Below are 26,953 nucleotides of genomic sequence, written 5' to 3'. Positions count from 1 at the left end.
TGTGTATTCTTCCATCAGATTTTCCCAATGATAGTATTTTACATAGTCACAGTTACATAACTGATGTTGGTACAACACTGTGAATTCAGGTACAGACCTAATTTGGACTTCATCAGTTTTTATAAGTACTCTTGCTGAGTGTTGCATAGTTATGTGTTGATTTGTGCATCTACAACCAAATCAACAGCAGAACTGTCCAGTTACCACAAAGAAGCTGCTTTGCGTTACTTCTTATTAGTCCTAAGTCCTTTTTCCCCAACCGTAATCTTCGACCACCACTGATCTCCATTGCTGTAGTTTTGTCACTTAAAGAATGTTAAATAAAGAGAATAACACAATATATAATTCTTTGAGATTGGCTTTCTCCCCCTCAGTATAATATTCTTGAGAATCATCCACATTTTTGTGTATATCAACAGCACAATCTTTTTTATTGCTGAGTAGTATTCTATTGATAGAGGTACCAGGGATTGTTTATCCTTTGACAGACAGTATTTTTTCCCAGTATTTGGCTATCACAAATAAAGCTGCTGTGACCATCCATGAGCAGGTCTTTGTGCAGACATAGGTCTTCATTTCTCTAGGATGAATGCACAGGAATGTGACTGTTACTTTGTATGGTAAGTATATACTTATTTTTGAAAGAAACTGCCCAAGCTGTTTTCCCAAGTGAGAGTGCCATTTTGTATTCTGGCCTGCACTGTATAGATGGCAGATGTGGGACCTCTGCATCCTCACCAGCAATTGGCTAGTCAGTTGCTATTTTTTGAGGTATACAATACTGGACATCCTTTTTTTTTTTTTTTTCTCATTCCCTACCTAGAATTTATACTTGTATAATGTGTTAGAAGGAAAGAGGATGGAGACACAATATGGGCACAGATTAGAGGATCCCAAGAAGACATGTTGGAAGCAATCGTTTTTCCATTTATCCTTCTGATTAATACCAGAGAAAGGGACAGTCTGGGTAGGCTTATGATAACAGTCCACCACAGACACTGTATTAAATGAGTAAGTACTGATGGTGAGCTACTCGAATGGGGATCATGCACATCAATGTGCTCTCAACATGTAGGTCTGACATGGGCCATATACACTCAAGAATGAGGTTAACAGACATCTGGTTTTTAAAACTGAAAGACTGGTATTGGAACTTTTGGCCTAGAAATAAATACATGATGTATATGAATTATGGGCAAACATTCTTGCTCATTCTCCAGGCTTATACTACTATACTCACTCCTTATTTGGATATATGAGCATAAACTTTCTTTTCTGGTATTTCTAGGGGCAAAATATAGCAAACAAACCCAAGCACACAAGACCATGGTGAACCACACATCCTGTCTGTGGAAATGCATAATGTATTTGAATATTCCTTCTATGATGAATAACCATGGGGAAAGACTATGGAAAATACTCTAGAATTAAAGTAGAGAACCATCATCCTTGAGGATTCAGATGAAAAAAACATATTTCTGAAAAACACTTGATATAAAAACCAGAAGGAAATTAAAAAAATAAAATCTACTTTGCATTCTCAACAGGATGCAAGAAAGCTGAAGTCTAAAATGAAAGCAGCCCTGATCAGGGAAATAGCAGCAACAATGGGGGTTTCAAACAGCAATAGTAGAATTTCAGTAAATGCTAAAGTTAGCAATGATCATGACTTCAGCAGCTCCAACAACAAGTATAAAGTACAGGCCTAAATAACTTGCATAGGAGTTCTTAGATGAAAAAAAAAAAAAACAGAAAAATAGAAAGGATGGATTGTTCAGTGAGATAGGACCTAAAGAACTAAATAAATGGCTATAGTTTATCCTTCAAAGTTCATATTTATCATACTCATCCCACTCTCCTGTCTCCAAACTGACTCTTCAAAACGTAAGTAAGACCAGCAAGAATCTGCTACAATTGTTTAGCTCTAAAAATTTGACCAATGTGGCTTTCATTTCAAGACATTCAGTGTTAGGAAGGCACAGGTTGAGGTTAGGTGAAAATTACCCACATCTGTCTTGCTTCCTCAGAACCTTGAGTATATTCTGCTGCTTTTAACTAGATTTTCTTTTTCTATCACATATGTAATGTGTATATGCACAAATCCAAAGGCTAAGATTATAGCCTCCAGGGGACATTTAAGAATTTTCTATAACTAGATGTTCTTGCTCAACTAATGACTCAATAATACACTATTGAATGAAGTTGCACTTCAATCTCAATCAAAAATCAATATACTAACTCCTAATGTGTTCCTAGTTGGAATACTACAGTCTCCATTTCCCTTTAAATTTTATCAGTCTCAATGTATTTATCCTTTGTCTTTTGATATTTCAGATTTAATTGTTGACATCTAGATGCTTTACTTACTAAAAAAGTCATCCTGGATATTTTAGTAGAGACGCTTAATCTGTTTACATTTATTATAAAGAGTATGTTTGTTTTTGTGTTATCTGGTTTCTTGTATTTCTGTTTTATGTTCAGCATTGTTATTTTTCTTTGCTTTCTCTCATTTGCTACACAGATTTTTAAATTTTTAGTTTTTCCTAATAATTTAAAATGTAGATTTAAGAGGCCTTGCAAATGTTCATGGAGAAAGTGTACAATAAAAAAAAACTATCTTTCAAATGTTTTTGCACCAAAATAAACTCTTTTAATTCCATTTTTCCATGGACTCTTTTTCAAAGCTTTATATTACTTATTTGAAAGGCAGAGTGACAGAGGGAGGGAGGGGAGAAAAAGGTGGGGGTGGAGTGAGAGAGAGAACTCTTCCAGTTGCTAGTTCAAGCCACAACAGCTGGAACTGGGCCAGGCTGAAGCCAAGAACTCCATCCTGGTCCTGCTGCTTTCCAAGGTCCATTAGCAAGAAACTGGATGGGAAGCAGAGCAGCCAGACTCAGATGGAAACTCTGATATGATACAGAATGAGGGTGTTGCAAACGAGGCTTAACCCACTGCATCACAATGTCAGGCTTGAAGGTACTGTACTTGTCTAAACCTGATCTGCACACAAAAGTGTTGGCACCCATTATGTAGAAAATTTGCTCTGCTTCAATTTTTTTTTTTTTTTTTTTTTTTTTTTTGACAGGCAGAGTGGACAGTGAGAGAGAGACAGAGAGAGAAAGGTCTTCCTTTTGCCGTTGGTTCACCCTCCAATGGCCGCCGCTGCAGCCGGCGCACCGCGCTGATCCGATGGCAGGAGCCAGGATCCAGGTGCTTTTCCTGGTCTCCCATGGGGTGCAGGGCCCAAGCACCTGGGCCATCCTCCACTGCACTCCCTGGCCATAGCAGAGAGCTGGCCTGGAAGAGGGGCAACCGGGACAGAATCCGGCGCCCCGACCGGGACTAGAACCCGGTGTGCCGGCGCCGCAAGGTGGAGGATTAGCCTATTGAGCCACGGCGCCGGCCTGCTCTGCTTCAATTTTTCAGAGTTGTGTAAGCCAAACCAACCGAGATATTTATGGTGCTGGCTCTTGTTTCTACTGTAAACTGCTTGGCCTTTTCAATTAGGGCATGAATGAAATTAATTTTTTCCTTGCAAACTGCTGTGGATGGGCTGCTGCTGCAGGTTTCATCTTAACCTCTTCTCATCTCATTTGAAATGGGTTCTTCACTTGTACACTCCTGATTTCTTTGGGGCATTAGCCCATAAACTTTTTGTAAAGTGTAAATGATTTCACCATTCCTTCACCCACCATTCACTGTAAATTTGATGTTCGTTCTTGCTTCTATTCTAGCAGAATTCATGTTGTTATAATGGGGGCTCTTTTCAAACTAATTATCTTCCCCTTCTTAGTGCCTCCAACTACACCCTGTTCAGACATGTCATAACAAGGTAGTTGAAAAGTTTATTTTGGTGCAAAAACAATTCTGAAATCCATGCATAGCTTTGCCTGTTTTTATCATGGACAAGGAATAGATCTCGTTCCCTAATTTTCTCTAGGTTAAAAAAATTAGTGGTAAGTTTTATGGCCCTCCTTACACTACTTAAGTTCTTTTCCAAAACTCTCAGACAATTTAATCAATTTACACTTTCAAAAATCCTTGTCTCTTGTAATTTGCAGCAAGGTTCCATATGTTCTCAATTTCCAAAGTTCTGAAAAATATTTGTGTCTTTGTTAACAAGATTACTTTTATTTGCTTTACATGTGCTTACTTTAGAATAAGCCAAGTCTAAATTTATATCATATAATAAATTAAGGAAGTTCCTACTTTGTCTTCCCAAGTATTCAAAAGCTCTCTTCTCCAGTCTTTCCTCCACATTATCAGATAATTATTTTAAAAACCATGATTTATTAGAAAGGAAGAATGACAGAATAAGAGAGGGGTAGAGAGAGTGGGGAGAGAGAGGAGGAAGAGGAGGAGGAGAAGAAGGAAAAGAGAGAGAGAGAGAGAGGTCTTCCAACTGCTTGTTCACTCCCCAAATGACAACAATGGCCAAGGCTGGGCCAGACTGAAGCCACAAGTCAGAAACTCCATCTGGGAATTCCAAGTGGGTGGCAGGGATCCAAGCACCTGTGCTAACATCTGCTGCCTACCAGGTATATTAGCAGGAAGTTGGATCAGAAGTGTGGAGTAGCTGGGACTCAAATCAGCATGCCAATATGAGATGTGGGTGCCCCAAGCAGTTGCTTAACCTGCTGTACATAATTCCTGCTCTCAGCACAACCTTTTAAGTCACTGCTTCCTGCGTCCCTTTCTTAAAATCTGCAATGGCTTCACAGACTTTTTTGGTAGAGTCCAAAATCCTGACTTGGTCTGTATGGTTCTGGACTCCTCATCCTCTCCTAATAGAATCCTCAAATGTACTCACCATAGAACTTCTACTCCCTCTCTTACCTACATTTTACAGGTCATTCATGAATGTTACTAACATCTTTTACTAGGTTAGGCTCTTCCCTAATGGAGCTTACCTTATTCAAAACTACTTATTCAATGTTTGCCCTCTCTGGTGAGCTACAGAAAATTCTAGTTTCTAAAGCAAGGACTTTTTTTCCAGGTCATTAAAAAGTAGGTATTTCTTACCCCATGTGTTTAAGAACTTGATATTATATATACTGTCTCCTTATAAAACTATAAATTGAGGTTAAGGACCAATTCTTATCCATCTCTTTTGTTCAAAGTTTAGTTTAGTGCCTTGCAATCACTGAGTAAAAATTCAGTGGAATGGTAAAGATTCCTTTAAAAATTAAAAATAGATCTATCATATGACCAGCAATCCCCCTACTGGGTGTAGATCCAAAAGCAACAACATAATTACATCAGAGAGATACCTGCACTACCATGTTTATTGAAGCACTATTCACAATAGCCCAGATATGGAATCAATCAAGGTAGATGGTTGATAAAGTAGATGAATGGATAGAGAAAATGTGAGATGTGAATATTATTCATCTATAAAGATGAATGCAATCCTGTCTCTGGCAGCAAAATGGATAGAATTGGAAGGTACTACACTAAGTGAAATAAGCCAGACACAGAAAGTCAAGTATCACATGGTCTCTGTCATATCTGGAAGCTAAAATCAGTAGATCTGAACATAGAATAGTGATTACCAGAGGCTGGAAAAGGGGAGGGGATAGAGGGAGGTTGGATAATTGGCAACAAAACAAATTACATAGAGGGAGTAAGTTCCTAGTGTTATGTGAAGAATGGGGTGCCTACAGCTCACATTAATGTATCATATATTTTCTGAGAAAATATTAGAGGAGTTGAAAGACTCCAGTCATAAAGTGATGACAAGGAGCAGGAAACATTAATTACCCTGATTTGATGAGTAGACATTGTATACATTTATTGGAATATCATTTGATAGGCCATAAATATGTATAACTATTAAGTATTTATGACAATTTTTCTAAAATGTTTAAGGAAATGGAAATGCTAACTAGCGTGATTTGATCTTCACACACTGAATTTGTGCTATCACATTGTACTCCAATGATGTGTACAATTGAAATAATCATAAAATAAGTTTTGTAAAAGTCCGTGGATTTATATCAATATGTACTCTACAGGAGTAATATAAAGAGTAAACGTGATAAAATTTGTATCTGGCAAATACTCTTTAATGTTTGTAACACAAAACTGAAGAGACAATCATCCAATGCAAAGACCTAGCCATATCAACTTTCAGAGTCCACTGTTGCAATTCATCAGAACTGCTGAATTAAAACATTTGACCCATCAGAAAGTTTTATATAATTCAATAGGTAAAGTCATTTTATCTTGATGAAATGAAGATACCTCCTTTACAGAAACCTCAAAGAAGGAATACTGAGCACAGACTACAACTCCTCAGTCGTTTCTGCTTTTCCCACTTACTTTATTAGGTCCAAATAATCCTAAAGTCTCTGGCAAACACCCATGTGTTCACCACAGGTGCACAACCAGAACTATCAGTTGCACATGCTGCTTCCTTTACATGACCATGGATCCCACCTTTAAACACTCCAGCACCAGATTCTCCAGATTTATGGCATGATTAACTTTTAAAATCAACTCCTGTATACTACAGATATGTTCAAAGCCTAACCCAAGAGACCCAGAGAGGGAGATGAGCATTAATAACAGAACAGTTATGGAATGGGTAAGAAGGATGACACTGAAATGAAATGACCTTCCTCAAGGGTGCTCTTCTGCTGCTCAGAGGTCTTGTGTAAACGAGAATAACAGGAGTGCTTGCCTCAGAGAGCCGTGTGAGGCTGGAGTGAGGGAATGCATACGAAGTGCTCAGAACAGGGCCTGGCATCACTATCATTTTCTTTTCTTTCTTTCTTTCTTTTTTTTTTTTTTTAATTGCTGATGAGGCAGTTGGAACATAATGGTTTAAGTAAATCAAATAAGAGACCAGAACTCAGGGCCAAAAAGACACCTCTTAGTTTGTTCAAGGCTGATGACAGTCTTCAAATACACGTATGTCTTGAGAAGGTCCTGAAATCCCAACATTGTTATTTTTCCCATCCTTATAGGCACTTATTTCTTTTTTTTCATTTTTTAAACTTTAATTTAATAAATATAAATTTCAAAAGTACAACTTTTGAATTATAGCAGTTTTTTCCCCTATAATCACCTCCCACCTGCAAACCATCCATCTCCTACTCCCTCTCCCATCCCATTCTTAAGATTCATTTTTAATTATCTTTATATACAGAAAATCAACTTAGTATATACCAAGAAAAGATTTCAACAGATTGCACTTATACAGACACACAAAGTATAAAGTACTGTTTTGAATACTAGTTTTACTGTTAATTTGCATAGTACAACACATTAAGGACAGAGATCCTACATGGGGAGTAAGTGAACAGTGACTCTAGTTGTTGATTTAACAATTGACACTCTTATTTATGACGTCAGTGATCACCCGAGGCTCTTGTCATGAGCTGCCAAGGCTATGGAAGCCTCCTGAGTTCACAAACTCTGACCTTATTTAGACAAGGCCATAATCAAAGTGGAAGTTCTCTCCTCCCTTCAGAGAAAGGTACCTCCTTCTTTGATGGCCCCTTCTTTCCACCGAGATCTCACTCTCAGAGATCTTTCATTTAGGTCATTTTTTTTGCCACAATGTCTTGGCTTTCCATGCCTGAGAAACTCTCATGGGCTTTTTTTTAGCCAGATCCGAACGCCTTAAGGGCTGACTTTGAGGCCAGAGTGCTATTTAGGGCATTTGTCATTCTATGAGTCTGCTGTGTATCCCACTTCCCATGTTGGATTGTTCTCTCCTTTTTAATTCTATCAGTTAGTATTAGCAGACACTGGTCTTGTTTATGTGGTCCCTTTGACACTTAATCCTATCTTTATGATCAATTATGAACTTAAATTGATCACTTTAACTAGTAAGATGGCATTGGTACAAGCCAACTTGATGGGATTTGGAGTCCCATGACACATTTCTAGCTCATTAGTATAAGTCCGAGTGAGCGTGAGCAGGCACTTATTTCTAATACCTGAAGCTAATATACTTTTAAATACTTTATCTGCTTTCTCTCTCTCTCTTTTTAAAGATCTGTTTATTTATTTTGAAAGTCAGAGTTACAGAGAGAGAGAGAGAGATCTTCCATCTGCTAGGAGCCAGGAGTTTCCTCCAGGTCTTCCACATGGGTGCAGGGGACAATCATTTGGCCATCTTCTGCTGCTTTCCCAGGCACATTAGCAGGGAGCTGGATGGGAAATGGAGCAGCCAGGACACAAACCTATGTCCTTAATGATGCCAGCCATGATGCCAGCCATGCAGCTGGCAGCTTTACCTGCAACACCAGGCTGGCCCCTCTTTTTTTTTTTTTTTTTTTTTTTTTTTTTTTTTTTTTTACAGGCAGAGTGGACAGCGAGAGAGAGACAAAGAGAAAGGTCTTCCTTTGCCGTTGGTTTACCCTCCAATGGCCGCTGCGGCCAGCACACCGCGCTGATCCAAAGGCAGAAGCCAGGTGCTTATCCTGGTCTCCCATGGGGTGCAGGACCCAAGGACTTGGGCCATCCTCCACTGCACTCCCGGACCATAGCAGAGAGCTGGCCTGGAAGAGGGGCAACCGGGACAGAATCCGGCGCCCTGACCGGGACTAGAACCCGGTGTGCCGGCGCCGCTAGGCAGAGGATTAGCCTATTGAACCGTGGCGCCGGCCCCTCTTGTTTTTCATTAGCAGAAAAAAAAGGCATTTTATATAACTTAAATGAAGATGATAGCTATGAATGTGTAGGGGCAGTATTTAAAACCAAACCACTTTTATTGTCATGAGAAAAATTAATTTCTACTAATGCAACAAGATGGCAAACCTGATAAAAATGAGGATAAGCTAAACCTTTAGGTAATAAGTCATCCGAAGCAGAATTATGAGAAGATCCTGAAAAGAAGCAATCAGAGAGGCAGGCTTAGACTAGATATAAAGGCACTCTGGCCTTGCAGATTCTTACATTCTGCCTGTTTGTGACTTACTGATTTCCTGTTTTAACTTTCTCAAAGGTTTTTGCCCAGTCTTTTTCCTCCTGCTCCAGTCATCTTTAATGGTGCTGATTTTTGGGCAGCGAATACACTAATTTCAATTTTGCACATAATATCCTGAAATATCTCAGAACATGCAGCCAATGAATTGCTAAATTGGCTGAACATTTAGAGACCTCTTTTCCAGGAACATCTTGCTCTAGGCAATGGAATAAGAAATCATTGCTAGAACTCCCTAAAGCACAGTAGCTGGGGAAAGCCTGTAACACCTAGAGGGCAGGTTTCAGTGCTGGCAGGCAAACTCCTCAGTTCAGGTCTTCCAAAGGAGGATCTGGGCAGACCACGTCCTGCTGTCAGTATTCGTTTTTCCAACGCAGTCAAGTAAGTCCTTACGAAGCACAGACTTGTGAACTGAGACGTATTAACCTCATTAAGAGTTGGACAGATCCTGTTTATAAAGTGAGGATCATCATGAATAGGAGAGCTAAAAACTCTCACTGAATAAATGGCCATCTTCTGGGGCTGGCACTGTGGCACAGCGGGTTGAAGCTCTGGCCTGAAGCGTCAGCATCCCATATGGGCACCAGTTCTAGTCCCGGCTGCTCCTCTTCCTATCCAGCTCTCTGTATTGGCTTGGGATAGCAGAAGATGGCCCAAATCCTTGGGCCCTTGCACCCGCGTGGGAGACCCAGAGGAAGATCCTGGCTCCTGGCTTCGGATCGGCGCAGCTCCAGCCATTGCAGCCATCTGGGGAGTGAACCATTGGATGGAAGACCTCTCTCTCTGTCCCTACCTCTCTCTATAACTCTGTCTTTCGAATAAATAAAATAAATCTTTTTTTAAAAAGGGCCATCTTCTAAAACCCAAATAAAGGGATTCTTAGCAAGTACATACACAGAGTAAAGGGAGAAACCACCTTTAAAGAGGACACATCTAGAGCTGGTAAGGATGAGTAAGAGCCAGAAAACATCCGAGACCAAAGGAAATAGGAGGATTATCCAGCCTTTTTTTTTTTTTTTCCATGTTACATTGTAGAAATCAAAATGTAAAGGAAATAGACTTTCCCAAGATCACCTTGTTGCTGAACATATCCCAAGTTTCCTGACTTCCTCCTCACCTTGGGTGATCCATAGGAGAAGCCTCTATTCCTATTGCTGAAAGGATTCTAATCTCTCAGCCATTTTTGAGGTCCTAATGAGGGAGACGAAAATGCAGGTGAAACCATGTCAGTCTTTGCCAGTGTAAATAATTCTTACCTGAGCTCACTTTGAACTTCAGTAAAGAACTTTTTTTTTTTTTCTTTCAAAAGTAATAGAGGATGATCCATGAAAAGCCTTGAGTTCTGCTCCTGCTGGGGGCCGGCAAGCCCAGAAAAATCAGACTGTCCACAACTCAAGGTTCACTAGCTCTGCATAAGAGATTTTAAAGGTGGGTGTGTATGTAAATTACTACTGGATTCCAAGGAAATAAAATAGGAAAGAGAAAGTAGGAAAAAAAGTTAATGGTTCCACTTCTGCCACATTTGATTTTTTGCCAAGACTTTTTAAACTATTACCTCATAAAAAGCAGGAGCCAAAATAAATCTCTGCAACCTATGCTGCCCAGTACGTTATGGAATACAACTAGCATAAAACCGCAGCTATTTTATTCGGTTCCAGACTGAAATAATAATAAAAAAGGAGATCATTTCAATGAGTCGGTTGGCCTCTTTGAGTTTCCCAACCTTAGCATCTATACAATTAGCCAGTCATAGATTAAGCAATTAAATCCTATGATCTCTGCCCAGGCAATTTGCTACTTAAGAACAGAGAGCTATTGCCAGCTGCCCTCTGCAGAAGTAGTGGGACATTTCACTCTGTGCTTTCTGGGTGTCTGTGGAAGTATAGACCTCCAGGACACTGACCATCCTTAGGAAGGAGATGAAGAAAAGGAACACAAGAAACCCAACAGAAGGTGCCTAATTAGCCCTGGAGAGCTTCTCTCAGATCTCTCTGCCACTCCCCAGGATGGGATACTAAATTTGTACACTCTAATTGTAGGCTCTGCAATGCAAGTATCTTTATTATTATATAAAATACCATACTCCCGCTATCATCATCACAGGGACAACTTCTCAGCCACTATCTTCCTAGGAAACTGGCTCTTGTTATCGCAGGCTGTCACAATCACCTGGTGTACTCTGATTTCCCAAACTCTCCATGTCTAATCATATTCTCTGCTGAAAAGAGATGCTACCTCCTCCATATACAAAATTAAAACTCGCAGTGAATTTTTCTAATCAGGAGTTAGTGTTTCATTTTAACCAAAAGCGCACTTTCAAATATGTCCTATATTGTTACTTTGAGAATTCTTAAATGACTTCTGTCTTCCTTGATAACATGGGATTCCTTAAGTCTCACTGCCAACTGTCAGTAGAGACTTGGGCACCTGGCTCAACTTCCCTCTCCATTCTAACTATCATCACCATTGTGGGTGATGTTATCAGCAAGTGGCATTTATTAGCAGGCATGTGTCAGTCTATGTTAAGAAGCAAAGAAACCCACAACTGAGAATGCTGTTAGGAAACATCCTTTGCCTACTGCATTTAGAGGTACAGGATTTATATCTAATATGTTCAACACACTTTGAAACCACTTATCATAAACTCTTTCTGAAATCAGTGCTCTTTTTTTTTTTATTTATTTGACAAGTAGAGTTAGACAGTGAGAGAGAGAGAGAGACAGAAATGTCTTCCTTCCGTTTGTTCACTCCCCATATGGCCACTATGGCTGGCGCTGTGCCGATCTGAAGCCAGGAGCCAAGTGCTTCTTCCTGGTCTCCCATGTGGGTGCAGGACCCAAGCACTTGGGCCATCTTCCACTGCCCTCCAGGGCCACAGCAGAGAGCTGGACTGGAAGAGGAATAACTGGGACTAGAACCCAGCGCCACAGGCAGAGGATTAACCAAGTGAGCCACAGTGCCGGCCCCATCAGTGCTCTTGATGGCGCATCAGCTTGTTTGTAGAACAACTCATGACTAAAAGGCTATTTAACAATAGGTACTTACAACTAAGGCAAATATGTAGGACCTATACTTTTTCTCTTTCAACAAATACTTATGGAAGGTCAACCATGTGCTAGGAATTGTTCTAGGCACTAAAAATAGTGCTGGTTTCAAAATGAACAAAACCTGTACTCTCGTGAAAATTTTTTTAGTAAGGGAAATAACAAATAAGATATATAAGATATATATCTAGTGTATAGCACACTAGATAATGATGAATTCTTCATAGAATAATGAGTCAGGAAAAAGAAGAGAGAGTACTGCTTTGATTTTTATTTGGTGATGAGGTAGTATACTAGACAACCAGTAATCTTCAGTAGGAAAGACCTCAATTATCTGAAGTTTAAGTGAATTGAATAAAGACCTGACACAAATGAGGCAACAAATAGTGCAGGTATCAGGAAAAGGGCCTTCAAGAAACAGATCCAGTGCAAAGCCCTGAGACAGGCGTGTGCCCGGCACATCTGAGAAACATAGAGGAGGCTAGCAAAGCCAGAGCAGTGATTGAGGAGAAAAGCAGGAGGAGATGCGGTCAGAGCTAAAGCATGTCTCTGCACATGGGTGTGTGTGTGTGTGTGTGTGTGTGTGTGTGTGTGTGAGAGAGAGAGAGGGAGAGAGAGAGAGGGAGAGAGAGAGAGACTTCTGTAAATCACTAAAGAGCTTTGGTTTTCACTTAGAGTGAAACAGGAAGCCCCTGTGGGATTTTTGGGCAGAGGAGTGATATGATCTGATTTTTATTTTAACCATTTCATGCTTGTTGCCATAAAAGGCCTGGTCTATAGAGAGACAAAGGCAGAATCATGGAGACCAGGTGAAAAGCTACTACAAGAAGACAAGGAGAGATAACGGTTACTTGAAACAGGAGAAGAAATGGTAGATCAAAGTGACTGGTTTCTGGATATATTATGAAGACAGAAAACACAATTTTCTGACAAGCTGGATGTGGAATGAGAAAAGTAAAAGGAGTCAAAGATGACCCCAAGGTTTCTATTCCTAGAAGAAGAGAATTTCCATTATCTGAGATGCAGAGAATGGTGCAACAAACAGATTTGTAAGGTGGGGCAATGGAGAAGTCAGGAATTTAATTTAACATTTTAAGCTGTAATAGAATATAACACACTAAGTGTTTTATTATCATGTATGATGAAGATAGGTATATTTCTGGCCTAGAAAGCAAGAACATGTACATTTTCAACACATCAATCACTCTCACGCAAAACTCCTCACTGCTTCAGCAGGACTTATTTTTAAATATTTCAGAAGTCATTCCTAGAAAGATTTCTATGTCCTGAATTGGTAGTAGAGTTTGAACTGACACTCTAGCCTAACTATGGAGTTAAATGGGCCACACGCATCTCAAAGAGATATAACAAGATGAAAGTCTGGATGAATTTCAAGGGCACATCTGCATTGAGAAAAGTAGCCCCCACTGGAGAACAGGAATAAAAAGGCAATAACCTAACGCTTAGAGCCAGTGCTCACCAGGATTGGAAGAATGATTTATTTCATCGCAACAGTCATCTCCTGTCAAAGCAGTAAGAGTGATTTATCGGGTGAGAAGCTATTTGCCTTTCTAGCATGAACCTTCTAGCTACATGCCTCTTCCTTGGCAGCCCTCCCTGTTGGATCTCACCAGAGAAAGGTCCCATGTGCTACATCCCAGGGGCTACCAACTAAGCCCCCTTGTCCCACGTTTGGTCCTGTCTCCCCTGGGGCTGTGATCTCTGCACTTCATTGAACAAGATTAAAGACAGGGAGAATTAAGAGCACAGAGAGGAGGAAAAGGAGAAATTTATTTATGAGAATTTGAGTATAAGTATTATTCAGAAATTCAGTCTAGTCCTACTTACTTCTGAAATATCACAAAACAATATTAAGTCAATGCATTCCAGCAAGCAATTATGGAAGCATGATATCCAATAGGAACTATGTTACTCACTAAGGCAGGGAGATTCAAGGATAAACAAAACAGGGTTCCTGCCCTTGCTGAACTCAGAATCTAATGGTGAGGATTAAACAAGCAATTATAAGAACATTTGTAATGAAGGAGCAAACAAAATGCCAGGGACCAAAAGGGGAACAGTTACATCTGCCTGAAGAAGCTGGGAAGGATTTATAAAGGAGACACCAATGGAGCCCATCCCTGAAGGAAGGAAGCAGTTTTCATTCCACCAAGAGACGGGCAGAAAGGCCAGGGAGGGGATCAGAGAGTTGTGAAGAGCAGAAAGGTGTGACAGGAAGAGGAGACTAGGGAGACAAACTGGGATCACACCTGCTTTGCTAGGGGGTTGTCCTTTGTTCTTCAGCCAACATCGTACTCTCAGTTTTTTTTAAATAGGTAAATAACAAGATTACAATTGTGTTTTCTAAACACAACAGGTGGCAGAATGTTAGAAAAGATGCTTAAGAGCAGTGGCATAAAACAGTAAGAGAAGAACCACAGAGAGAACCAGAAGCCCCTGCTCTGTCAATGCTCCGTCACCCCCCCCCACACCTATCATTATCTCCCACCAACTAAATTGTCTCCTTTCATTATCGTTTCATCACGTAGGCAGTAATAGGAGCGAAGCCCACACAGAAAGACAGATGGAGGTAGACAGTACCCTAGAGAAAACACATGAAAAACTACCTTCTCCTTTAATTTTCTCTCAAAGGGCATAAGGAAAATTAAGAGCATTCATATGGAACGCTAACCACTCCTGGATTTAGAACACAGGGAAGCATGTATGAGGGGTCTTCAAAAAGTTTGTGGAAAATATATAATATGAAACGACTACACATGGATCTCAAAGGTTTTTTTTTTTTTTTTGCACCAAATAAATCTTTTTAAATTCTATTTTCCACATACTTTTTGAAGGATTCTTGTATGAACACACACACGGCTTGTGTTGACAAATAGCTAGCAGGGTAAACACTAAAAAGAATGATTACATCTATCTGAGCTCATAATACAAATTCATCTTTAATGATGTTGTCAGTTTACTATTGCTTGAGCTCTGTTTAGTACAGCCTCGGTATACCAGTAGCTTCTGAGAATCACTTCATCTCTACCATTATTCCAATTCTGTTGTAGTCCCAAGGCACTAAACACTACAGGTTGAATCTATGGTAGTTTATGAGAGGCTACAACCCTTCCACAGGGAACCTGGGGCTGGTCTTGATGGGTCCAAAATACAAGCACTCTTGGAAGAGTCTGGGAGAACCCTCTCTCTAGTGTTTGGCTTCACTGAACACTTCATCCTTTAGTTTAGGGCTCTAGAACATACTTTTAAATATAGTCCAGAAAATTGACAAGTTACACCTTAATGATGCCAGCCAATAACAGATGAATCTGCTCTCTCCTGTAGTAACATAGGGATTAAACAATGGTTTAGGCCAGCGCTGCTGCTCACTAGGCTAATTCTCCACCTGCAGCGCTGGCACCCTGGGTTCTAGTCCCGGTCAGGGCAACGGATTCTGTCCCGGTTGCCCCTCTTCCAGTCCAGCTCTCTGCTGTGGCCGGGGAGTGCAGTGGAAGATGGCCCAAGTGCTTGGGCCCTGCACCCGCATGGGAGACCAGGAGGAAGCACCTGGCTCCTGGCTTCGTATTGGCACAGTGCTCCTGGCTTTGGACTGGTCTGGCTCTGGCTGTTTAGGCTTCTTAGGGAGTGAATCAGTATATGGAAGATCCCTCTTTTCTCTCTCTCTCTCTGCCTCTGCCTCTCTGTAATTGTGCTTTTCAAATTAATCAATCAATCTTTAATAAAAAGAATTAAAAATAGGAACATTGGCAAATTTATACCTTTTCTGATGTTTGTGGACCAGTCAATACATAAAAAGAAAGAAATGGGAAAAAAAGAGTATCTTTTTATTCTTATAACTATGAAGTTAACCAAAAAACTTAAAATCTTAAGACATTATTTTGGTGGGACTCTTGTAAAACTAGTTCATGAAGATACTTCCAGGCGTACTTTAAGTATACCCCTTTGTTAAGAACCAGTATTATATTTAATAGCCATACAAACATTCATAACTCTTGCATAAAGAACTTACCTTTAGGAACAATTCAGATAATAAAAGACTTTAAGTATGAATAAACACAATACAATTTAAATATTTTTTTAAAAATAATGGATAGATCCCTGCTAATGTGTCTGGGACAGCAGCAGAGGATGGCTTGCGTCCTCGGGCCCCTGCACCCATGTGGGAGACCCAGAAGAAGTTCCTGGCTCCTGGTTTCTGTCTGGCCCAACCTTGGCAGTTGTGGCCATTTGGGGAGGAAGCAGTGGATGGAAGATCTCTCTCCCTGCCTTCTCACTCTCCATAACTCTTTCAAACAAATACATCTTTTTAAAACAATAATAACAGGTAATTAAATGATGGGCTATAAAACTGTTGGATCATTCATAAATTTGTCTTCTTACTATTTGTTGATTTCTTTACTTAGTGAGGGTTAAGCTTATGATTATAAAATAAACTGAAAGTATGTCACTGTAAAAATTAAAAGAAATGGAGCTGGCACTGTGGCATAGAGGATGAAGCTGCCGCCTGCAGTGCTGGCATCCCATATGGGCGCCAGTTCAAGTCTCGGTTGCTCCACTTCCGATCCGGCTCTCTGCTACGTCCTGGGAAAGCAGTAAAAGATGGTCCAAGTCCTCGGGCTCCTATACCCATGTGGGAGACCTGGAGCAGGGTCCTGGCTCCTGGCTTCAGATGGGTGCAGCTCCAGCTGTTGTGGTTATTTGGGGAGTGAACTATTGGATGGATGACCTCTCTCTCTCTCTGTCTCTCCATCTCTCTCTGTGTAACTCTTTCAAATAAATAAATAAATCTTTAAAAAATTAAAAGAAATAATAAAAAAGGAAGGAGGATGGAGGGTGGGAATGTGGGTGGGAGGGAGGGTAGTGTGGGAAGTATCACTATGCTCCTAAATCTGTATAAATGAAACACATGAATTTTGTTCATCTTATGTGAATTAAAAAAAACTGAAAAAGAAAACTCCAAGTAAATTAAGAATTAAAAGAAACTTCCTCAACTGACTTGGGCATAAAAAACATATATTTAATGATGAAAGATTGACTACTTTTCCAAGATCAGAAACAGGGCAAGAATATCTGCTTTTAGCATTTCTATTTAATATTGCACTAGAGGTCATAGTACAGCAAGGTAAGAAAAAAAAAACCATCTAGAGTGTAAAGAAATTAGTAAACTATCTAAAACTATCATTATTAGCAGATACCATAGGTGTTCACCAGAAAATCCCAAAGAATTTTATATTCTTAGAATTGTACCTATGAACACTCCCACGAAATGGCCACAACAGCTGGGCTGGCCAGGTCAAAGCCAGGAGCCAGGAGCTTCTTCTGTGTCTCCCATGTGAGTGCAGGAGCCTAAGGACTTGGGCCATTCTCCAGTGATATCCCAGGCATATTAGCAGGGAACTGGATCAGAAGTGGAACAGCCAGGACTCAAACCAGTGCCCATATGGGATGCCAGTACTGCAGGCAGTGGCTGAACCTGCTATCCTGCTTGCTGGCCCCATTATGTTCTCTGTGGTACCACCTCACAATTTTTATTTTGGAAATTTACAACCATTCTGAAATAAAAAAATTTTTTTAAGATTTTATTTGAGAGTGAGAGAGAGAGACAGAAAGAAAGGTCTTCCTTCTGTTGGTTCACTCCCCAGATGGCTGCAATGGCCAGAGCTGTACAGACCCGAAGCCAGGAGCCAGGCGCTCCTTCCTGGTCTCCCACATGGGTGCAGGGGCCCAAGGACTTGGGCCATCTTCTACTGTTTTCCCAGGCCACAGCAGAGAGCTGGACTGGAAGAGGGGCAGCTGGGACTAAAACCAGCGCCCATATGGGATGCCGGAGCCACAGGCAGAGGATTAACCTACTGCACCATGGCGCTGGCCCCTGAAATAAATGTTTTAAAAAGAGAAAAATCTAGCCGGCGCCGTGGCTCACTAGGCTAATCCTCCACCTGCAGTGCTGGCACACAGGGTTCTAGTCCCAGTCGGATTCTGTCCCGGTTGCCCCTCTTCCAGGCCAGCTCTCTGCTATGGTCCGGGAGTGCAGTGGAGGATGGCCCAAGCGCTTGGGCTCTGCACCTGCATGGGAGACCAGGATAAGCACTTGGCTCCTGGCTTTGGATCAGCGCGGTGCACCTGCCGCAGTGCGCAGGCCGCAGCGGCCATTGGGGGTGAACCAACAGAAAAAGGAAGACCTTCCTCTCTGTCTCTCTCTCACTTTCCCCTCTGCCTGTCAAAAAATAAGAAAATAAAATAAAAAATAAATAAAAAATTAAAAATCCATGTTATTGTGACTTAGGTGTCATTAAAAACTTCTTAGAAATATACTTGTTAAGAAAATGAAAAGCATACAAGTGGCAGAAAAATAGTTAAAAAGGTATCTGATAATGGACTGTTAACCAGCATTTATAAAAAAAAAAAGTCAGTAATAGGAGCCGCGGAAGCCGCAGGGTCTGCGCGCCAGTGCTCGAAGGGGAGTGCGTGCCACACAGACAACAGCGGGGAGACTTGGGACATCCAGGGCTCCGAGTCCACACATCGGCGCTGGAAGGGGAGCGGACCTGCGTGGAGAGCGTGGGAGCCCACAGTTTGGGACACCAGCGGCAGACTCAACACACCAGCGCTGGAACGCGAGGTGAGCCGAACCTCAATAGCCCGAGACACCGGCAGGCAAGCGGAGAGAGGAGACTAGAGGGAACGACCCCCGGGGGTGGGGGGGGGAAGTTCACCAGGCTAACTGGGAGAGAGAGAGAGAGAAAAAAAAAAAAAAAGGTGACTGGTACGGACACGGGTTTCTCTCTCTCCACTCACCTCTCAAGGGCGAGCAAGACAAAGAGCAGGCGCCATCTTGGACATACGTCATAAGCAGAGCGACCTCAGGTCTGCACTGGCCCTGAGCCTAGCAGAAAAACCTGACTGGGCGGGGCGAATTAACAGGAGATTAGGACCTAGTAAATTTGTGGCGCTACTGAACTGAGACTGTGAAAAAAGAGACGGTGGGGGAGAGAACTCACGGAATTCACGTGAGCACTCTCCAGAGAGGCTACAATTCCGTAACTTTGGCAACCCAGTGGGAGACTGAAGGAGAATTTGAGCCCACTCTGAGGGCTGAACAGATTCCCTGTGTGGTCCTTGGGAAAGAGCTTCCAATCTCTGGCTCCTGTGGGTATATCATTTGCCTGCTAACTACCTCCAACTTCGTTCAGCTGTGCAGAATAACTTCCCTTTTGAATCAAAAAAAAAAAAGAAAGAGAGAGAGAGAGAGAGGTTTACCACGCCTAACCTGGGAGTGTCACCTTTGGCACACCAAACAGAGCTCTCAGGCCACACCCATCTCAAGCCCTAAGGCTCCATCAAAAACAGATAGTCCACTTAATCTAGAGTCATAGTATAACAAGAAAAAGCACCACAGTGAAGAAACCAAATATCTCCAATATGCCAAATAACAAACGCAAAAACCAAGGTAATAAAAACAAGGAAGTCAGCATGACGCCCTCAAATGAAAAAGACACCCCAATTCAAGATTATGAAGATGATGACATAGAAGAAATGCAAGAAGCAGATCTCAAAAAATTGATAAGAACATTAAGAAGTTCTCAAAAACAAATTCTTGAACTACAGAAATCCTTAATGGACAAGATAGAAAATCTCTCTCGTGAAAATGAAATATTAAGGAGGAATCAAAATGAAATGAAACAACTAGTACAACAGGAAACTGTGATAGTGACTGAAGTGAAGAATTCAATAGATCAAATGAAAAACACAATAGAGAGCCTTACAAACAGAATGGGTGAAGCAGAAGAGAGAATATCGGACTTAGAAGACAGAGAACAGGAAAGGATACAGTCAGACCAAAGAAAAGAAGAGGAAATTAGAAATCTAAAACATATTGTCGGGAATCTTCAGGATACTATTAAAAAAACCAACATTCGGGTTCTAGGAGTTCCTGAAGGCATGGAGAGGGAGAAAGGATTAGAAGGCCTTTTTAGTGAGATATTAGCAGAAAATTTCCCAGGTTTGGAGAAGGACAGAGAAATCCTAGTACAGGAAGCTCACAGAACCCCTAATAAACACGACCAAAAGAGATCCTCACCACGACACATTGTAATTAAACTCTCCACAGTGAAACATAAAGAAAAGATCCTAAAATGTGCAAGAGAGAAATGTCAGATTACTCTCAGAGGATCTCCAATCAGACTCACAGCTGACTTCTCATCAGAAACTCTACAAGCTAGGAGGGAATGGCGAGATATAGCCCAGGTACTAAGAGAGAAAAACTGCCAGCCCAGAATATTATATCCTGCAAAGCTATCATTTGTGAATGAAGGTGAAATAAAGACTTTTCACAACAAACAGAAATTGAAAGAATTTGTTGCCACTCATCCAGCCCTGCAAAAGATGCTTAAAGATGTGTTACACACAGAAACACAGAAACACGGTCATCAATATGAAAGAAGGTAAATAAAGGAAACCAAGGAAGGAAACCTCACAGCAAAAGATCACAGGGAATTCAAAGCATATAGTAGAACTTATCTTTGGCAAATGGCAGGGCAAAGTTACCACTTATCATTAGTCACATTGAACGTGAATGGCCTGAACTGTCCAGTTAAAAGACACCGATTGGCTGATTGGGTTAAGGAACAAAACTCATCTATTTGCTGCTTACAAGAAACACATCTTTCCAACAAAGATCCATACAGATTGAAAGTGAAAGGCTGGAAAAAGATATACCATGCCAACAGAAATGAAAAAAGAGCGGGTGTAGCCATCTTAATATCAGACAACATAAACTTTACCACAAAAACCGTTAAGAGAGACAAAGAGGGACACTACATAATGATTAAGGGATCAATTCAACAGGAAGATATAACAATTATCAATGTATATGCACCTAACTACAGGGCACCGGTTTATCTAAAAGATTTGTTAATGGACTTAAAGGGAGACTTAGACCCCAATACAATAGTACTGGGGGACTTCAATACTCCACTCTCAGAAATAGACAGATCAATAGGACAGAAGATCAACAAGGATACAGTAGATTTAAACGACACTATAGCCCAAATGGATCTAACAGATATATACAGAACTTTCAATCCTACAGCTAAAGATTTTACATTCTTCTCAGCAGTACATGGAACCTTCCCTAGGATTGACCACATACTAGGCCATAAAGCAAGTCTCAGCAAATTCAAAAGAATTAGAATCATACCATGCAGCTTCTCAGACCATAAAGGAATGAAGTTGGAAATTAGCAACTCAGGAATCCCTAGAGCATACGCAAACACATGGAGATTGAACAACATGCTCCTGAATGAACAATGGGTCATAGAAGAAATCAAAAGAGAAATCAAAAACTTTCTGGAAGTAAATGAGGATAACAGCACAACATACCAAAACTTATGGGACGCAGCAAAAGCAGTGTTAAGAGGAAAGTTTATATCAATAGGTGCCTACATCAAGAAATTGGAAAGGCACCAAATAGATGAGCTTTCAATTCACCTCAAGGATCTAGAAAACCTACAGCAAACCAGACCCAAATCTAGTAGAAGAGAAATAATTAAAATCAGAGAAGAAATCAACAGGATTGAATCAAGAAAAACATTACAAAAAATCAGCCAAACGAGGAGCTGGTTTTTTGAAAAAATAAACAAAATTGACACCCCATTGGCCCAACTAACTAAAAAAAGAAGAGAAAAGACCCAAATCAATAAAATCAGAGATGAAAAAGGAAATGTAACAACAGACACCACAGAAATAAAAAGAATCATCAGAAATTACTACAAGGACTTGTATGCCAGCAAACAGGGAAACCTATCAGAAATGGATAGATTCCTGGACACAAGCAACCTACCTAAATTGAACCATGAAGACATAGAAAACCTAAACAGACCCATAACTGAGACAGAAATTGAAACAGTAATAAAGGCCCTCCCAACAAAGAAAAGTCCAGGACCAGATGGATTCACTGCTGAATTCTACCATTTAAAGAAGAACTAACTCCAATTCTTCTCAAACTATTCAGAACAATCGAAGAAGAGGGAATCCTCCCAAATTCTTTCTATGAAGCCAGCATCACCTTAATTCCTAAGCCGGAAAAAGATGCAGCACTGAAAGAGAATTACAGACCAATATCCCTGATGAACATAGATGCAAAAATCCTCACTAAAATTCTCGCCAATAGAATGCAACAACACATCAGAAAGATCATCCACCCAGACCAAGTGGGATTTATCCCTGGTATGCAGGGATGGTTTAATGTGCGCAAGACAATCAATGTGATACACCACATTAACAGACTGCAGAAGAAAAACCATATGATTATCTCAATAGATGCCGAGAAAGCATTTGATAAAATACAATACCCGTTCATGATGAAAACTCTAAGCAAATTGGGTATAGAAGGAACATTCCTCAATATAATCAAAGCAATCTATGAAAAACCCACAGCCAACATCCTATTGAATGGGGAAAAGTTGGAAGCATTTCCACTGAGATCTGGTACCAGACAGGGATGTCCACTCTCACCACTGCTATTCAATATAGTTCTGGAGGTTCTAGCAAGAGCTATTAGGCAAGAAAAAGAAATTAAAGGGATACAAATTGGGAAGGAAGAACTCAAACTATCCCTCTTTGCAGATGACATGATTCTTTATTTAGGGGACCCAAAGAACTCTACTAAGAGACTATTGGAACTCATAGAAGAGTTTGGCAAAGTAGCAGGGTATAAAATCAATGCACAAAAATCAACAGCCTTTGTATACACAGACAATGCCATGGCTGAGGAAGAACTTCTAAGATCAATCCCATTCACAATAGCTACAAAAACAATCAAATACCTTGGAATAAACTTAACCAAGGATGTTAAAGATCTCTACGATGAAAATTACAAAACCTTAAAGAAAGAAATAGAAGAGGATACCAAGAAATGGAAAAATCTTCCATGCTCATGGATTGGAAGAATCAATATCATCAAAATGTCCATTCTCCCAAAAGCAATTTATAAATTCAATGCAATACCAATCAAGATACCGAAGACCTTCTTCTCAGATCTGGAAAAAATGGTGCTGAAATTTATATGGAGGCACAAGAGACCTCGAATAGCTAAAGCAATCTTGTACAACAAAAACAAAGCCGGAGGCATCACAATACCAGATTTCAGGACATACTACAGGGCAGTTGTAATCAAAACAGCATGGTACTGGTACAGAAACAGATGGATAGACCAATGGAACAGAATTGAAATACCAGAAATCAACCCAAACATCTACAGCCAACTTATATTTGATCAAGGATCTAAAACCAATTCCTGGAGCAAGGACAGTCTATTCAATAAATGGTGCTGGGAAAATTGGATCTCCACGTGCAGAATCATGAAGCAAGACCCCTACCTTACACCTTACACAAAAATCCACTCAACATGGATTAAAGACCTAAATCTACGACCTGACACCATCAAGTTACTAGAGAACATTGGAGAAACCCTTCAAGATATTGGCACAGGCAAAGAGTTTCTGGAAAAGACCCGGGAGGCACAGGCAGTCAAAGCCAAAATCAACTATTGGGATTGCATCAAATTGAGAAGTTTCTGTACTGCAAAAGAAACAGTCAGGAGAGTGAAGAGACAACCGACAGAATGGGAAAAAATATTTGCAAACTATGCAACAGATAAAGGGTTAATAACCAGAATCTACAAAGAGATCAAGAAACTCCACAAAAACAAAACCAACAACCCAATTAAGAGATGGGCCAAGGACCTCAATAGACATTTTTCAAAAGAGGAAATCCAAATGGCCAACAGGCACATGAAAAAATGTTCAAGGTCATTAGCAATCAGGGAAATGTAAATCAAAACCACAATGAGGTTTCACCTCACCCCGGTTAGAATGGCTCACATTCAGAAATCTACCAACAACAGATGCTGGCGAGGATGTGGGGAAAAAGGGACACTAACCCACTGTTGGTGGGAATGCAAACTGGTCAAGCCACTATGGAAGTTAGTCTGGAGATTCCTCAGAAACCTGAAGATAACCCTACCGTTCGACCCAGCCATCCCACTCCTTGGAATTTACCCAAAGGAATTTAAATTGGCAAACAAAAAAGCGGTCTGCAGCCTAATGTTTATTGCAGCTCAATTCACAATAGCTAAGACCTGGAACCAACCTAAATGCCCATCAACGGTAGACTGGATAAAGAAATTATGGGATATGTACTCTTTAGAATACTATACCGCAGTAAGAAACAATGAAATCCAGTCATTTGCAACAAAATGGAGGAATCTGGAACACATCATGCTGAGTGAAATAAGCCAATCCCAAAGGGACAAATACCATATGTTCTCCCTGATCGGTGACAACTGACTGAACACCAAAAAGGAAACCTCCTGAAGTGAAATGGACACTATGGGAAACGGTGACTTGATCAACATAGCCCTGACTGTTAATGAACAACTTAATACATTATCCCTCTTAGTAGTTTTTTTGTCTGTTCTACTTAATATGACTGGTTTAATTCTGTAATTAATACACAGTTATTCTTAAGTGTTGAAAATTAACTGAAATGTGATCCTTGTTAAACATAAGAGTGGGAATAAGAGAGGGAAGAGATGTATAATTTGGGACATGCTCAAGCTGACTTGCCCCAAATGGTAGAGTTGGAAACATACCAGGGAATTCCTATTCAATCCCATCAAGGTGGCATGTACCAATGCCATCTCACTATTCCAAGTGATCAATTTCAGTTCACAATTGATCATAATGAAAGGACTAAGAGTCAAAGGGAGCACATAAACAAGTCTAGTACCTGCTAACACTAACCGATAGAATAAATAAAGGGGAGAGTGATCCAACATGGGAAGTGAGATACTCAGCAGACTCATAGAAGGCAGATGTCCTAAATAACACTCTGGCCTCAGAGGGCCTCCAGCCCTAAAGGCATTTGGATCTGGCTGAAAAGCCCATGAGAGTATTTCAGGCATGGAAAGCCAAGACACTCTGGCAAAAAGATCTCTGTGAGTGAGATCCCAGTGGAAAGAACAGGTCTTCAAAGAAGGAGGTACCTTTCTCTGAAGGGAGGAGAGAACCTCCACTTTGACTATGACCTTGTCTAAACAAGATAAGAATCGGAGAACTCAGAGGGCTTCCATAGCCTTGGAAACTCATGACTGGTGCATAGGGAGATTACTGATGCCATAGACAGGAGTGTCAATTGGTAAAGTCAACAACAGGAGTCACTGTGCACTTACTCCTCATGTAGGATCTCTGTCCTTAATGTGCTGTGCATTGAGATTTAATGCTATAACGAGTACTCAAACAATATATTTCACTTTGTGTTTCTATGGGGGTGCAAACTGTTGAAATCTTTACTTAATGTATACTAAACTGATCCTCTGTAAAAAAAAAAAAATTATCAACTCCCAACTTGACTCTCACTGGGATTAAACATGACAATAGGTCTGATCTGATTTCATCATCATTAAAAAAAATCATCTATTATTTTTCACTTTATGTTTCTGTGTGGGAGCAAACTGTTGAAATCCTTATTTAATGTATACTAAGCTGATCTTCTGTATATTAAGATAATCAAAAATGAATCTTGATGTGAATGGAAGGGGAGAGGGAGTGGGAAAGGGGAGGGTTGTGGGTGGGAGGGACGGTATGTGGGGGAAGCCATTGTAATCCATAAATCGTACTTTGGAAATTTATATTCATTAAATAAAAGTTTAAAAAAAAAGTTAAAAGAAAAAAAAAGTCAGTAATAATAAGCATTGTTAGTTTTTAAATATTAAAATCTTTGTTTTAAAAGATCTATTTATCCATTTGAAATGCAGAGTCACAGAGAAAGAGAGAGAGAAGGAGAGAGAGACATACAGATCTTTCATCTGCTGGTTCACTCCTCAAATGGCTGCAAAAGTCAGAGCTAAGCCTAGGCCAGCCCAAAGCCAGGAACCAGGAGCTTCCTCTGTGTCTCCCATGTGGGTGCAGGGGCCCAAGTATTTGGGCCATCTTTCATTGCTGTCCCAGGCACATTAGCAGGGAGCTGGACTAGACGTGGAGCAGCTGGGACTCAAACCAGCGCCCATATGGGATGACAGCACCACAGGTGGTGACTTTACCTGCCATGCCACAGTTCCAGCCCAAGAATTATTTTTAAAACTGAAAAAATATTAGAATAAACACATCAAAAAAGAAGAGATATAAATGCCAAATAATCACACACAAAAAGATGCACAGCATCCTTAGTCACTAAGGGAATGCAAACTGAAACAAGATACTACTATATACATATTAGAATGGTGCAAGTTTAAAAAATGACATTATCAAATACCAGTGAGAGCACAGAGCAACTGCAACTCTTGCCAACTGTTAGAGGGAATGCAAAATGGAGACTTTCCTTTGGAAAGTAGTTTAACAGTTTCTTATGAAGTTAAACATATACTTAGTATAGAACCCAGTAAGTTAACTTCCTAGTACATTTACTCCAGAAAAATGAAAAGCTAGGTTCACATACAAGCCTGTACACAAATATTTATTATGGCTTTATTCATGATACTCCAAACTGGAAACAACCCAAATATTCGTCAATTGGACAGACAGTAAACAAATAATCCAAGTATGGAATACTACTCAGCAGTAAAATGGTCTACTAACATAAGCAACAACATGGACATGTTTTAAATGTGCCATGCTAAGTACGAGAAGACAAAAATAAAGTCTGAATGAATTTATACAGCACTCTGGAAAACATGAAACTACAGCCAGAGGCTGGGAGTAGGGAGAAGGAGACTCGTTGCAAAGAGGCATAAAGAAACTTTTTGAGTAATGCATATTCATACCTTGAATACTGGTGGTGATTTCACAACTGTGTAAGTTTATAAAAATTTACAGAGCTTTCATAGGGTGAATTTATATGAAAATTATCTTAGTAACCACCAAACAAATAAAATACTATCAATACCAAATGTAGA

General features: G+C 40.3%; 1 protein-coding gene across 2 annotated transcripts in view; it reads right to left on the bottom strand.

The window, feature by feature from the left end:
- EXOC6B (exocyst complex component 6B) overlaps window positions 1-26,953 on the bottom strand; it is a 683,510-nt gene that overhangs the window by 124,309 nt on the left and 532,248 nt on the right. The window lies entirely within an intron of this gene.

This window comes from Oryctolagus cuniculus, chromosome 2 (genome assembly GCF_051225735.1).
Source record: "Oryctolagus cuniculus isolate XC-2025 breed Fujian yellow rabbit chromosome 2, ASM5122573v1, whole genome shotgun sequence".
Lineage (NCBI taxonomy): Eukaryota > Metazoa > Chordata > Mammalia > Lagomorpha > Leporidae > Oryctolagus > Oryctolagus cuniculus.
Note: the sequence above shows the minus strand (reverse complement) of the source record. Positions and strands in the feature narration are given on the sequence as shown.